Here is a 12342-nt window from a genome sequence, read left to right on the forward strand (position 1 = left end):
TCCATTTGGCCCCAAGACCTGGCCCCGGAAGTTGGCACAGCAGATTACTACGTCTACGTCATGGATGAGGAGGCTGAGGTTCCAACACATTCAGTTATTTTCCGCAGGACATGTGGTTAATAAACAGGAAAACTTGAGCTTCTGATCCCAAAGCCTGTGCTTTTCCATTGACTCTAACTCCTCCCTCTGCCTGAAATGGCTGGTGTGTGTGCGAAAAGATTTGTCACACAGTCTTCTTATCTAACATGTTGTCCAAGGCATTTTGAAGACATCTTAGATATTTTAGTTAATTAGTTCCAGATTATTCCTTGCTAATTAGGGGAATGATCCATTTAAACGAAAGAAGGCTTTTTGGCCATGGTAAGAATGAATTCTTTGAATGAGAAGCCACATTTGGAGCTCTTCAACTCTTGAAGAAAAGAAAGAATGTAATTTAATCTTATAAAATAGTAGGCTGAATTCAGCAGCAGAAAAGAAGGAAATAATAGTTGTGCAATGTAATGTATGACTATTGGACTTTTTTCAGCATGAGACTGTCTTGACTCACAGATTAACTTTGGTTGCATATAATTCCTTAAAATTAAGCTGACACAAATTCCACTCTCTTTGAATCTGTGGAAAAATCAAAACAAAATAGCCAGCCTCACCGTGTATTCCTTTGTCTCCACTTTTTCCAATGACTTGGTTCCTTGCTTTAAGGAGAGAGAAAACACTGGGGATCCTTAAAAGTCAGTGAAATGAATGTTTTTTGTGGATTTGTGTCCACTTTCTGCCCTCTGACTGTCAGGGTTGGCTTTCTTTAGGGCCTTCTTTTTTAAAATTTTTTATTTTTTATTTTTTTAAGATTTTGTTTGTCAGAGAGAGAATGCACAAGCAGGGGGAACAGCAGTCTCCCCACTGAGCGAGGAGCCCAATGCAGGGACTCCATCCCAGGACACTGGGATCATGACCTGAGCCGAAGGCAGATGCTTAACCGACTGAGCCACCCAGGTGCCCACTTCAGGGGCTTCTGAAATCACCCTCAATCTTGCTCCACACCCTGCTATCCCACCAGGAGAACACCCAGGACAGCTCCAAGATGAATACAAAGGACAGGTTTGTGGAGTATTGTCGTCCCTAACCGTTGGTGACATCTCCTAGAATCATGACCCTACCAGCTGGAGGAGGTGTTAGTGCTCTCCAAGTTAATTTACTTCATTTAGGAACAGAAAACAGGTCCAGATGGGTAATTTGGTTTGGGTCACTTTTCCCAAGTGGCTACAAAGTTGTAGGAGGTTCTTGCTCTCATTAGCTCCATTTCGGTACACCTGGTAATTTCCTGTTTTAGTCAATGCGGAAGATACAGCCAGCCAATCCATGGTGATGTGGTTTTAGAACCCGTGACTCCTGCTTCTAATTATTCTGTAGAAAATGCTAAAGAAAGCAGCACAGGTGGTTTTCTCAGCAGGTTCTTCTAGAGTTGAATGTTCAGTTTCGGGAGTCACTGAGTTAAGCTTCACCCAACTTTAGAACTTCCACAGCTCACACTCCGAAACCTCAGTGTTAGGGACATGTAATATTTTAGACAACCATGATAATTTTGCTTAAAAACTGAACTTTACCTTCGGGTCCATCTGAAGGTATCAGTTAGTATTAATTAGCAATGTTATTGTATTTTATTTATTTTGTTTTATTTTATTTTTAAAGTTTTTATGTATTCATTCATTTAAGTAATCTCTACACCCAACGTAGAGCTCAAACTCAAGACCCTGAGATCAAGGGATCCATGTTCTTCAGACTGAGTCACCTGGGTGCCCCCCGCTTTTTGAAGAGTGGTCCCTGGTAATTTCAAAAGAAAAAAGAAAAAGAAATGCTGTGCTGCCCGCCCACGCACCTCCCCCGTCCCCACCCAGTCATGCAAGGAGCCTTCCAACTCAGTTATCCACAGCCTCAAACAAAAGAGGGTTTAACCTAAGGTGCAAGAGTGGTCTATGAGAAGCAAGGCCAAATGTCCAGGTGAGGACAGAGACATTCTAGTAAGTGACCAAAGGGCCTTGGACACGGGGATGCTTCCTTCTCAGCATTCAGTGCTACCCCGTGCTTCCCAGCTCAGATGTGTCCTGGGAAAGACGGCCTCAAGTAGGAGCTCCCAGGATCTGTTCTGTCCTGCGGGTGGTTCTGATTGTCTCATAAATAGAGTATTTGTTTTTTTGTTGTTGTTGGGTTTTTTTGTTTTTGTTTTTTTAAAGATTTAATTTATTTATTTGACAGAGAGAGAGACAGAGAGATCACAAGCAGGCAGAGAGGCAGGCAGAGAGAGCGAGAGGGGGAAGCAGGCTCCCTGCCGAGCAGAGAGCCTGATGTGGGGCTCGATCCCAGGACTTCGGGATCATGACCTGAGCCAAGGGCAGAGGCTTAACCCACTGAGCCACCCAGGTGCCCCAAATAGAGTATTTGCTGAGAGTATGGCTGACCCGTCAGTCTCCCTGCAAACCTCCAGGAAGACCAAAATGGGAAATCCCTGAGATTTTAGGCAAGCTTTCAGCTTCCTTCTTGTATCTTATAGAGAGCAGGCCAACAAATCTGAATATAGCAACCCTCCCACAAGGAAATAAAGGCTGTGGATGTAGACAATTACTGTAAAGTGAGCTGTAGGGAGGAGGTTTAATGACATCTTTTTATAGAAAGGCAGATGGTACAATAGTAACAGCTCAGATTCATGCCAGCTCTACGGATTAAAATCCCATGTATGCCATTTATACCCGTGTGGTCTCTGCGCCTCAAGCTCTTCATCTGGAAAATGGGAATGATAGCAATAGTATTTACCTCTTAGGAAGGTAAATGAGTTAATAAATTTTAAAAAAATGCATAACACATGTGAAATACTCCACTGCCATCTTTTGAGGGAAACCTGTGTGATTCTGTCACCGACAATACTAGCACTTTGCACTCACACAAAGCTTTGAGCTGATAGATTCTTTGCATGCATTCTCTCATTTGCTTCTCAAAAAAACAAAAACAAAAAACTTGTGAGGGAGGAACTAGTGTCTCCATTTTACACATAAGAAAACTAAGGGTCCAAGAATTTTCTCCACTGTAAAATGGAGCCATTAATAGCCCATCAGGAGTGACTCGTCTCTAAATTATAAAATGCATTTTCAAGCCAAGCCTACATTCTTCATTTGATGGCAATTGGTAGATAACAACTTTTTTAAAGTGTGTGGATTGGTAATGTTTCGCTTTGTCCCACCATCTTCCGTGATTCCTCACTCAATCCGAATCTACACGAGGCACAGTTCCGGTTGCAACTTTGCTACCTCTGAGCTTAATGGAGTATCTTTGAGGCACATGTTTCTGTGATAAGTCAGGCACATACTCACACATCTCAGTCAGCTCCTTTATTTATAAGTTATACATTTATTATTTATGCACTTAGTTAAATTAGTATAACTATTATAAAAAGCTTTACTTCTCCAAACTGGAAATGACCTAAATGTCTATCAACAGGAGAATGGATCCAGAAATCACGGTTTATTCATACCATGGGATACCCCTCAGCAGCAGATAGGACTGAGCGGTCGATATTTGCCACACCATGAAGGAATCTCCAAAATGGCCGCTGAATGGAAAAAGCCAGACACAAAAGACAACATGCTTTATGATTCCATTTACACGAAGTTTTTGAATTGACAAAACAAATCTAATGGTGACAGATCCCAGAACAGTGGTTGTGAGGTCAGGGAAAGGCAGGCGTGAGGGACTGACTGGAAAGAAGTCACCAGAGAACTCTCTGTGAGGTGTCAGAATGTCTCCTGACAGGAAGTCAGGTTAGAGGGTATATGCGCTTGTTAAAACTCGCTGAACCGTTCTCACCTTAAGATGGGTGCTTTCATACTGCAGTGACCTCAATAAAAGCTGTGGGCCATAGGTAATTTATACAGTTACCTAATAATAAATACTTTATTAAAAGGTAGCTTTTTGAATTAAAATAAAAATTAAACAAACAAATAAACAATAAATAATAAATAAAAGGTACCTTTTCCAGAAATACAGATACGACTAGCCATGCCCACCATTTAGCTACCCATATCCCTGTGGACTATTGGTTAACATGAAGGAGACAAAAACAGAAGAGTATTGTAGAAAACAAAAGATGCCTTTGTTTTTGGACATTATGACCTCAAGGTAGGCAGTAACTTGAACCACAGGCACACAAATGGTCCAGGTTACTAAACCATTAACTAACAACACACTGCGAATCACATTATGTTTTTTTTTTAAAGATTTTATTTATTTATTTGACAGAGAGAGATCACAAGTAGATGGAGAGGCAGGCAGAGAGAGAGAGAGGGAAGCAGGCACCCTGCTGAGCAGAGAGCCCGATGCGGGACTCGATCCCAGGACCCTGAGATCACGACCTGAGCCGAAGGCAGCGGCTTAATCCACTGAGCCACCCAGGTGCCCACATTATGTTGTTTTTAAATGTAGTCTTGTTTCTTTTATTAAGAATGAGCCTCCAGGGGCTCCTGGGTGGCTCAGTAGGTTAAGTGTCTACCCAGCGGGCATGATCCCAGGGTCCTGGGAGGAGGACCAGCATCATCGGGCTCCCTGCTCAGCAGGGAGCCTGCTTCTCACTCTCCCTCTCCCTCTGCCTGCTGCTCTGCCTACTTGTGCGCTCTCTCGACCTCTCTGTCAAATAAATAAATTAAATTCAATTAAAAAAAGAGCCTCCGGAACAATAAGCCCCAGCTCCTCACCTCACTCTGGCATTATTATTAATACATGTATGTCATATTTGCTTATCGACTCAATGTCTAAAGCTATCCCAACTCAGAAGAAGCTCTCCTCTGTGTCCCCTTTACATCCTTTAGATCAGAGGGAGATCTCAAAACAATGTCCTACTGTTAACTAAGAGGATGGGGGTGACTCATGGCAAACCCTTCAATATTCCTGGGAAAACAACCCCAGAATGAGAATCACCTCAGAGGCTTTGTTTTGTTTTCTTGCCTCTAGTAATCGAGGCCCCCTTAGAGTGTGGGGAGGGCAGGCCAGCGCAGCCTCTGGAGAGAGAAGTCACGTGGTGGGGGGTGGGGCGCGGGAATGAGTGGCAGGAGGAGCTTGAGGCTTTTACGATCCAAGGAGAATTACCTTGGACTTGCTGACCCCGTTTGCTTGTCCCTAAAATTGGCAGTTGGGGTAAAGGAAAACTCCTGCCCTCTTTCAAAATAAATGATGGCAGGGACTCAGTGCCCAGGTCCTATTTCTAGGCATAGAAACATTCCAAGACTCTGAGCTCAGTAGTAACAGAAGCTTCTGGCATTAACACAATTCTTTAGAAAGACCCATGTATCTCTACCCTGCTTCACACTTGAGATAGGAACAAGAGTTATCTGGGTGAGGGGAGAGGGATGGAGCCAGGCAATGGCTGAACATTTTGTCCTTACTTATGACCTTCCTAACTCTTCTCAGCTGGGGCTTCATGGAAACAAGTGGGGGTGTTCTTGGGTGGTATGGCAGGAGCTGCTCTTTCCTACACTCTATGTTTTTCCTTTTCTTCCAGAATTCCCTATTTTTAGCTAAGTATATGCCTATTCAGAGTAAATTTCCCAGCATTCTTTGCAGCTAGATGTGGCCATGGGACCAAGTTCTAACCAAAGGGAAAGTATGTGACAGCCTCCTGGAACTTTCCTTGAAAGATAGGTTTCATTGAAAGGATGCTCCACTTTTCCTTCTTCCTCCCCTTAAGCGTCCTGCTTCTTCAGTTGCAGAAACGACTGCTAGGATTCCTACCACCATCTTGGACCATGAGGTCAAGGGTCAGAGGGTCTCACTAAAAGCAAATGTATTGATCTGGATAATATTCAACAACATCAAGCAATTTTTTTCAAAGGAGCTTTCCCGAGCCCAGAGCTATGCTCTAGGAAGCTCAGTGAAAAGCATGATTCAGTGAATCATGAGACATGAGACGTGACCCATCTTATCATTCCAACTTCATAGAAAATACATGAAGTTTGGGCATTCATAGGTGTCCCAATGGGTTGGAAGGCTGAGAGGACAGAATCTCTGGCCAAAAGAAGTCTTAACCCAGGTCATATGCTGTTACAAATTCATGTCATTTGATGAATATTAACTAATTTAAATTCTGTACCTGGAAAAGAGAGTATCTGGGTAAACATTTTTCCTCTAAAAACTGTCTGCCATTATGCAAGCTACTCAACCTCCCTGGGTTTGTTCTTTCCGTGGCAAAATGAAGAACGGGTCCTGCTCTTGGAGAGATGGTACCCAAGAGCGCCAACTGGTCCATGACAAAGTTTTCATCTGTCCTTGTGAGGAAAATGTGTGGGTAAAATGCAAACTGGGTTCTCTTGTGAAGAATTTTATATACTCTGAAATCAGGTCAGTGTTAAAATTTTTGTTGTTTTAGAAATTATTGCAATTACAGATGGAAGGGATAGTTTGGGCTGTAGGGCAATTTTAAATGTTTTCTTCCTTCCTCTCCTTTGCCTTCATCACCTTCCTCCTCCTCATGCCCTCTCCTGTTCCTCTCCTTGTCTATCTCTGGGTTAGGCCCTGGACTGAGGACTTTGAACACATTAACTTACTCTTCATATCCAACCAAAGAGGCCAGAATTACTGTCTTTTTTTTTTTCCAGATGGAGAAACTAAAGCTCAGAGAGATCAAGTCCATTGTTCAATGTCACTCAGCTCGCAAAATGCAGTCACTGAATCTCCAGACTCCTGCCTCCATACCAAGCATGAATAAGACATTTCCGTAGCTGACAGGGAATGACATTGTGCAAGTAAAACAGCCGGCATGACATCAGGCACATAATGGGTACTTAACAAAGAGTAGTTAGTCATTCATTCCTTCCACCAATATTTGCTGAGCATCGACCATGTGCCAAGCACCGTTAAATGCCCTAAGACACAGCAATTAAGAATACAGATGGAAACCCCTGTCCGTTGGAGCTTAATTCTGGGGCTTATTACATGTGTGATTCTGTCCTCTGCTGCGGCTTTCACCCGCACGCACTCTCTCTGCTCACAGGAGGAATGAAAAAGGGCTGTGGCCATGTTGCACTTTCTAGCCCTACAATGGCAGAGCGGGCATCAGGGGAGAAAGGGGGCTATTGTGCTAGCTGCTGTCAGCTTCCAGAGGTGGAGCAGTGGTGTTCTCTTAGGGAAGAGGACAGGTGATGGGGACAGGGAGAAGAGGGTGAAGGCTGGAAGCCAGAAGACCAGGCACAAAGCTGGGCACTTCTTTGGGGACAAATCTGAAGTCAGTTCAGAAGCCCAAAGTTCTGTGGGCCCTTGGTGCCTGCTTGTCCCTCCCAATCTCTAACCTCTTCCACCTGGGCCACAAGGAAGCCAGGTACCTTCTGGATTGATCTGAGCAGTGCTAATGGGAGAAGACTGAGGCTTCCCTGGGGGCCTTTGTGTCTGGGACCCCACAGCTTTCCTGCAGGGAACCATGAAAACTGAAAGGACTTGGGGTCAGTAGTCCTGATTCAGTCCTGGCCCTGTAACTTGCTATCTTTCCCTCTTATCTCCTCTGTGAACCGTACTTCATGGGGTTTTTGGAAGGATTAAAAGACAGAGCACTTGCTCATAGTGGGTTAAGTATTCTTTGTTGGGCTGGTTGGTTTACTCAAGAGCAGGATGAAAAAGTTGTTGGGAAAAGAGGAAAGGTAAGCTTCTCTTCCTTCCTCACTGTCCCCCCATTCTGGCTGGGTCCATTGCCTTGTTCCAAGGGACCATTGCTTGGCCAAAGCTAGAAAAAAAATGGATTAAAGAGGGTAATCACAATGTAAAGGAAATTTCTTAATGCTCAAATGCCCACAAAATGCTTTGGGAGCACCAGTAACATAGTAATTGATTCTGCTTTGGGAAGGAAGAAGATGTTAGGAAACCAACAGAGGGGAGGTGACATTTAAGCTCAACTTTAAAGGATGAGCAGAGATCCCTAGGGTTTTGTCGTTTGAAGCGTGGCCTGCCGACCAACAAAGTGAACATCTGCAAGGTGCTTGTTGGGAATGCACAATCCTGGGTGCCCCTCCCCCAACCATGTACTGAACCACAGTGTGCTTGTTCCTGAGACCCCTGGGTTATTCATATGGACAGCAGAGTTTGAGAGACCTTAGACTAAATGGACAAGGTGGAGAAGAGCATTGTCACCATAAACCTGGTCAGTTTAGATTAAACAATGGTTTTCTATAGCCAAGGTTTATTTTTCAATTTCTCTTTCAAAATAAATCCCAAACCTAATGTTCTCAGTGGCTGACCCAAATGTCATTTCATAATGACATCGGAAGGTCTGAGGGTGAGGATTGAGTGCTTTATCCAATCTGCTAATGGGGAATGTTTTTATACTGCTGGTGCAGATGCTCACCCGTAGCTCTGGGGCTTGGACAGGCTAGGACATAGGACCCTCCTGGCACGGGATTTAGGTCTCTGTGCAAACAAGCCACCGCATCAGCCCTCAGAGGGGTTGTGCACTCAGCCTTCCTTGTGGGAACAATTTTGACTCATGTCACATTTCCTAGTGGTTGGTGTGGGGGTGGAAATGGGGGTTCCAGCTGCTTCCAGTCCCGTGTAAATCCCACAACCACAGGTGTCTGCTCTTTGGCAATGGGAGGAAAAGGGGAAGAACTCTCCAGGGGTTGTGGTGGGGATATGAATTCTCCTGGTCTGTACCTTTTTTATTTTTTAATATATTTTTTTAAGATTTTATTTAAGAGAGAGAGAGAGAGAGAGCATGAGAAGTGGGAGGGTCAGAGGGAGAAGCAGACTCCCTGCCGAGCAGAGAGCCCAATGTGGGACTCGATCCCAGGACTCCAGGATCATGACCTGAGCCGAAGGCAGTCACTCAACCAACTGAGCCACCCAGGCGTCCCTGGTCTGTACCTTTTAAACAGGACACACAATCCCCCCAGTATAGCTTACTGACTATTTCAAGATTAAGGAATTTGAGAAGCGGTTTGTGCAGGAAGGACATTCCACCATCCCCTGAAGCAGGTCATATTATGAGACACTGTCCTCTCCACACCCAGAGGAAAGAAGCACTCTTATCTCCAAAGATGAAGGGACACAGAGAGAAATCTGAAGAAACAGGCCTTGCTAAGTCCCCCACACCCCCCAATTTACTACACTTACCTCATACCCTTTGTCCTATGACATCTTCCCACCACTCTTCACTCTTCATCAAATCAAGCACAAAAACACTCAGGTTTAACCATTTCTTTGGGTCTTCATGTCTTTACAAAGGTTCGGTGTCACATGAGACTTGTATTAGATATTAGTGGGGATGTAATAGGGGCAATCCTTCCCATGTCAGCGGGGTTTACATGAAAATCATGTTGGGAACCATATATCCTATCCTCACCATGGTGCCAAGCACAAACAATGCACTCAATACTTGGCCCTTTATACAACAAGGTTGCTTTAACATCTGCTCTATCTTCTGCAATAGAGGCAGTAGCCACACTGTCTCCTGGAGGTGTCCACCCCATACATGCAGGGACAGAGGATGGTACAAGTCCTCAAGGCTGTTCCTTGTCCACAGACCTGGTGACCAGGTTATAAACACTGTTTTTTCAGACCAGTCCCCTAAATTCCAATAGAATAGTTTAGAGAACCAACAACTGAGACCACAACCCTTAACCAGTCACCATGTTATTTTAAAATCCTCCAAGAAAACAAGTCCAGCATATTCTTTCCATCGTAAGTAGTCATAATCCTTGGAGCATTTCCCCTTCTATCTACAAAAATCAGGTAAGAGAAGGGTCCCTCTTCTTTAACATCCAGCTGTGTGCTTGATCCCACCAAACCTCTGGCCTCCACCTTGCCTTGTCTGTTCAGTCTTTACCCTTCTCAACTGTTATGGTTAATATTGCCCTCAGCTGAACTCTCCTCCATTTGAACATTTCTTCCATTTTCCATGACACAACAGTCTTCTTGTTCTCCTTCTACTTCTCTGATCAGTCCTTCTCTCCCTGCATAAATATATACTCCTAAGGTTTTGTCTGCAGACATCCTCTCTTCTACTTTGCTCCTGGAGTTTCATCCACTTGGATAGTTTCATATAGGAGGGCAGTCCCAAATGCTTACCTCCCTCCATCCCCAGACTAACATTTATAACTTTCATTCACATCTATCTCTACCTGTCTACAAGTCCCAAACTCCTCACCCTCCCCATGGAATAGCTATTTTCCCCCGGTTTCCCAGGCTCTGTTATGTCAGCACATGGCCTGTAGCTCTCACACATAACTGAATTATCATTCTTTTTCTGCCTTATTGGTTTCCTTAAACTATGCAGCTTTCCATTTTTTGAATTCCCGGTTCTCCCTTCGACAGATGTTTACAAAGAGATGGAACCAAAATCTAATGTCTTTGAAAAGTTCTAAACTTCCATTTTTTTTTTTTGAGATTTTATTTATTTATTTGCCAGAGAGGGCTCGTGCGCGCACACACAAGCAGGGAGAGCTGCTGGCAGAGTAGGCAGAGGAGAAGCAGACTCCCTAATGAACAAAGAGCCCAATGCAGGACTCAATCCCAGGACTCTGGGATCATGACCTGAGCCGAAGGCAGATGCTTGATTGACTGAGCCACCCAGGAGTCCCAAGTTCTAACATTCTAAACTTACACAAAACACAGAACTCTCATCATCTTCAACATGTGTGGCTCAGAATGGACCAGACAAATTTCTTCCCTGGGTTTATCCCCCGCCCCTTTTAAAAAAGATTTACTTAAGAGAGAAAGAGAGGGGCAGAGGGACAAGGAGAGAAACTCAAGCAGACTCCGTGCTGAGCACAGAGCCCAAAGTGGGGCTCAACCTCACAACGCTGAGATCACAACCTGAGCTGAAACCAAGAATTGGATGCTCAACCAACTGCATCACCCAGGCGCCCCAACTTTCCCAGGTTTATTCTAAGTGGAATGAACCTAAAAGGACCATTGATTCCAGGGTCAAGAACTAGGAAGATGAGAACATGAGACTTTTGTACATTTGGTAGGGTATCTGCCCATTGCCTTCTGAACACACCTCAGCTTTCCTTCTGCCATGTTACCATCCCCTCCCCACCTTTTACACTAGTTGAAATTATATCTATCCATTGTTCAGAATTGACCACAAATAGGATCTATTCCTCAAAGCCTATGATCTCTTCTTCCTTTGAAATACACCCACTGTAAGCTTCTTAATCCCTGAAAGGTGTTTCCTTTTTCTTTCTTTCTTTCTTTACTCTTTCTTTCTTTCTTTTTTTCTTTTAAGATTTTATTTATTTATTTATTTATTTGAGAGAGATAGCAGAGGGGAGGAGTAGAGGGAGAGGGAGAAGCGGCTCCCCAGTGAGCAGGGAGCCCGACACAGGGACTCTGAGACCCAGAGATCATGACCTTAGCTGAAGGCAGATGCCTAACTGACTAAGCCACCGAGGTGCCCCTCCCATTTATTTCTTTATCTGCCATCACCCCATCCCTGACCTGGACACAAGACCCCAAAGATAAGAGCCTAGTAACTCTTGGCTCCATGGTGTCAAAGAAGTATGTCCAATCACCAGCTTTTGTATAATGCCTATTTCTTTTATTCTAACATGCATAATCTTTAACAATTTAACATTGGTAAAATCAGGACTCATAATCATTGGCATGCTACAATTTACTTAGTAGCATTTTTTCTTAATAATACATAAAATATGGGTGTATCGCACACTGATGGTACCATAGATTCAGTGAAATAAAGTATCATTCCAGCCTCCCTGATTACAATTATGTTTACTCCTGTCTTCCTGCCTCAAATAATTCCTTGTTCTTAACATTTCCTTAGTCCCTTTTTTCGTACTCCTACTATTGTCTCCTCTTTCCCTCCTTTAATTTTCTCCTTTCCTCAAATACAGTCAGACTCTTTTACACTGCAATAAGGCAGTGCTAAATACAGTGGTTTCACTGCATCATGATCCCCCATGAGAAAATGCTGTTTATGATCATGAATATGTTTCCTATACAATTAACTCCAGTTAATTGTATAAGCTAGTTAAAATATATCTTTATTTTTTTGAAGCGTGAATGGGCCACCATATTATACGAGCCTCAATTTATGAAGACAATGTTGCCAGAAGCAGAGTAGTGTTGGAATTAAAGAAGACAACAATAGTAATAGAATATATTTAACGACAACACAATTATCATTCTTTGAGCTCCATTGTGGCCTAAGAGAGTCTATAGAGAGTAAAAACTTCTAAACAAGTCCAGATGCCCTGTACCATCCAATAATCTTTGTTTACATAGTTTCATTCTTCTTCTGTGGACAAGGCTGGGAAATCCAGTGGTTTGGGACCAGACAGCTCCATGGAGGGGAAGCTGTCC

The sequence above is a fragment of the Lutra lutra genome, chromosome 6, assembly GCF_902655055.1.
Source record: "Lutra lutra chromosome 6, mLutLut1.2, whole genome shotgun sequence".
Lineage (NCBI taxonomy): Eukaryota > Metazoa > Chordata > Mammalia > Carnivora > Mustelidae > Lutra > Lutra lutra.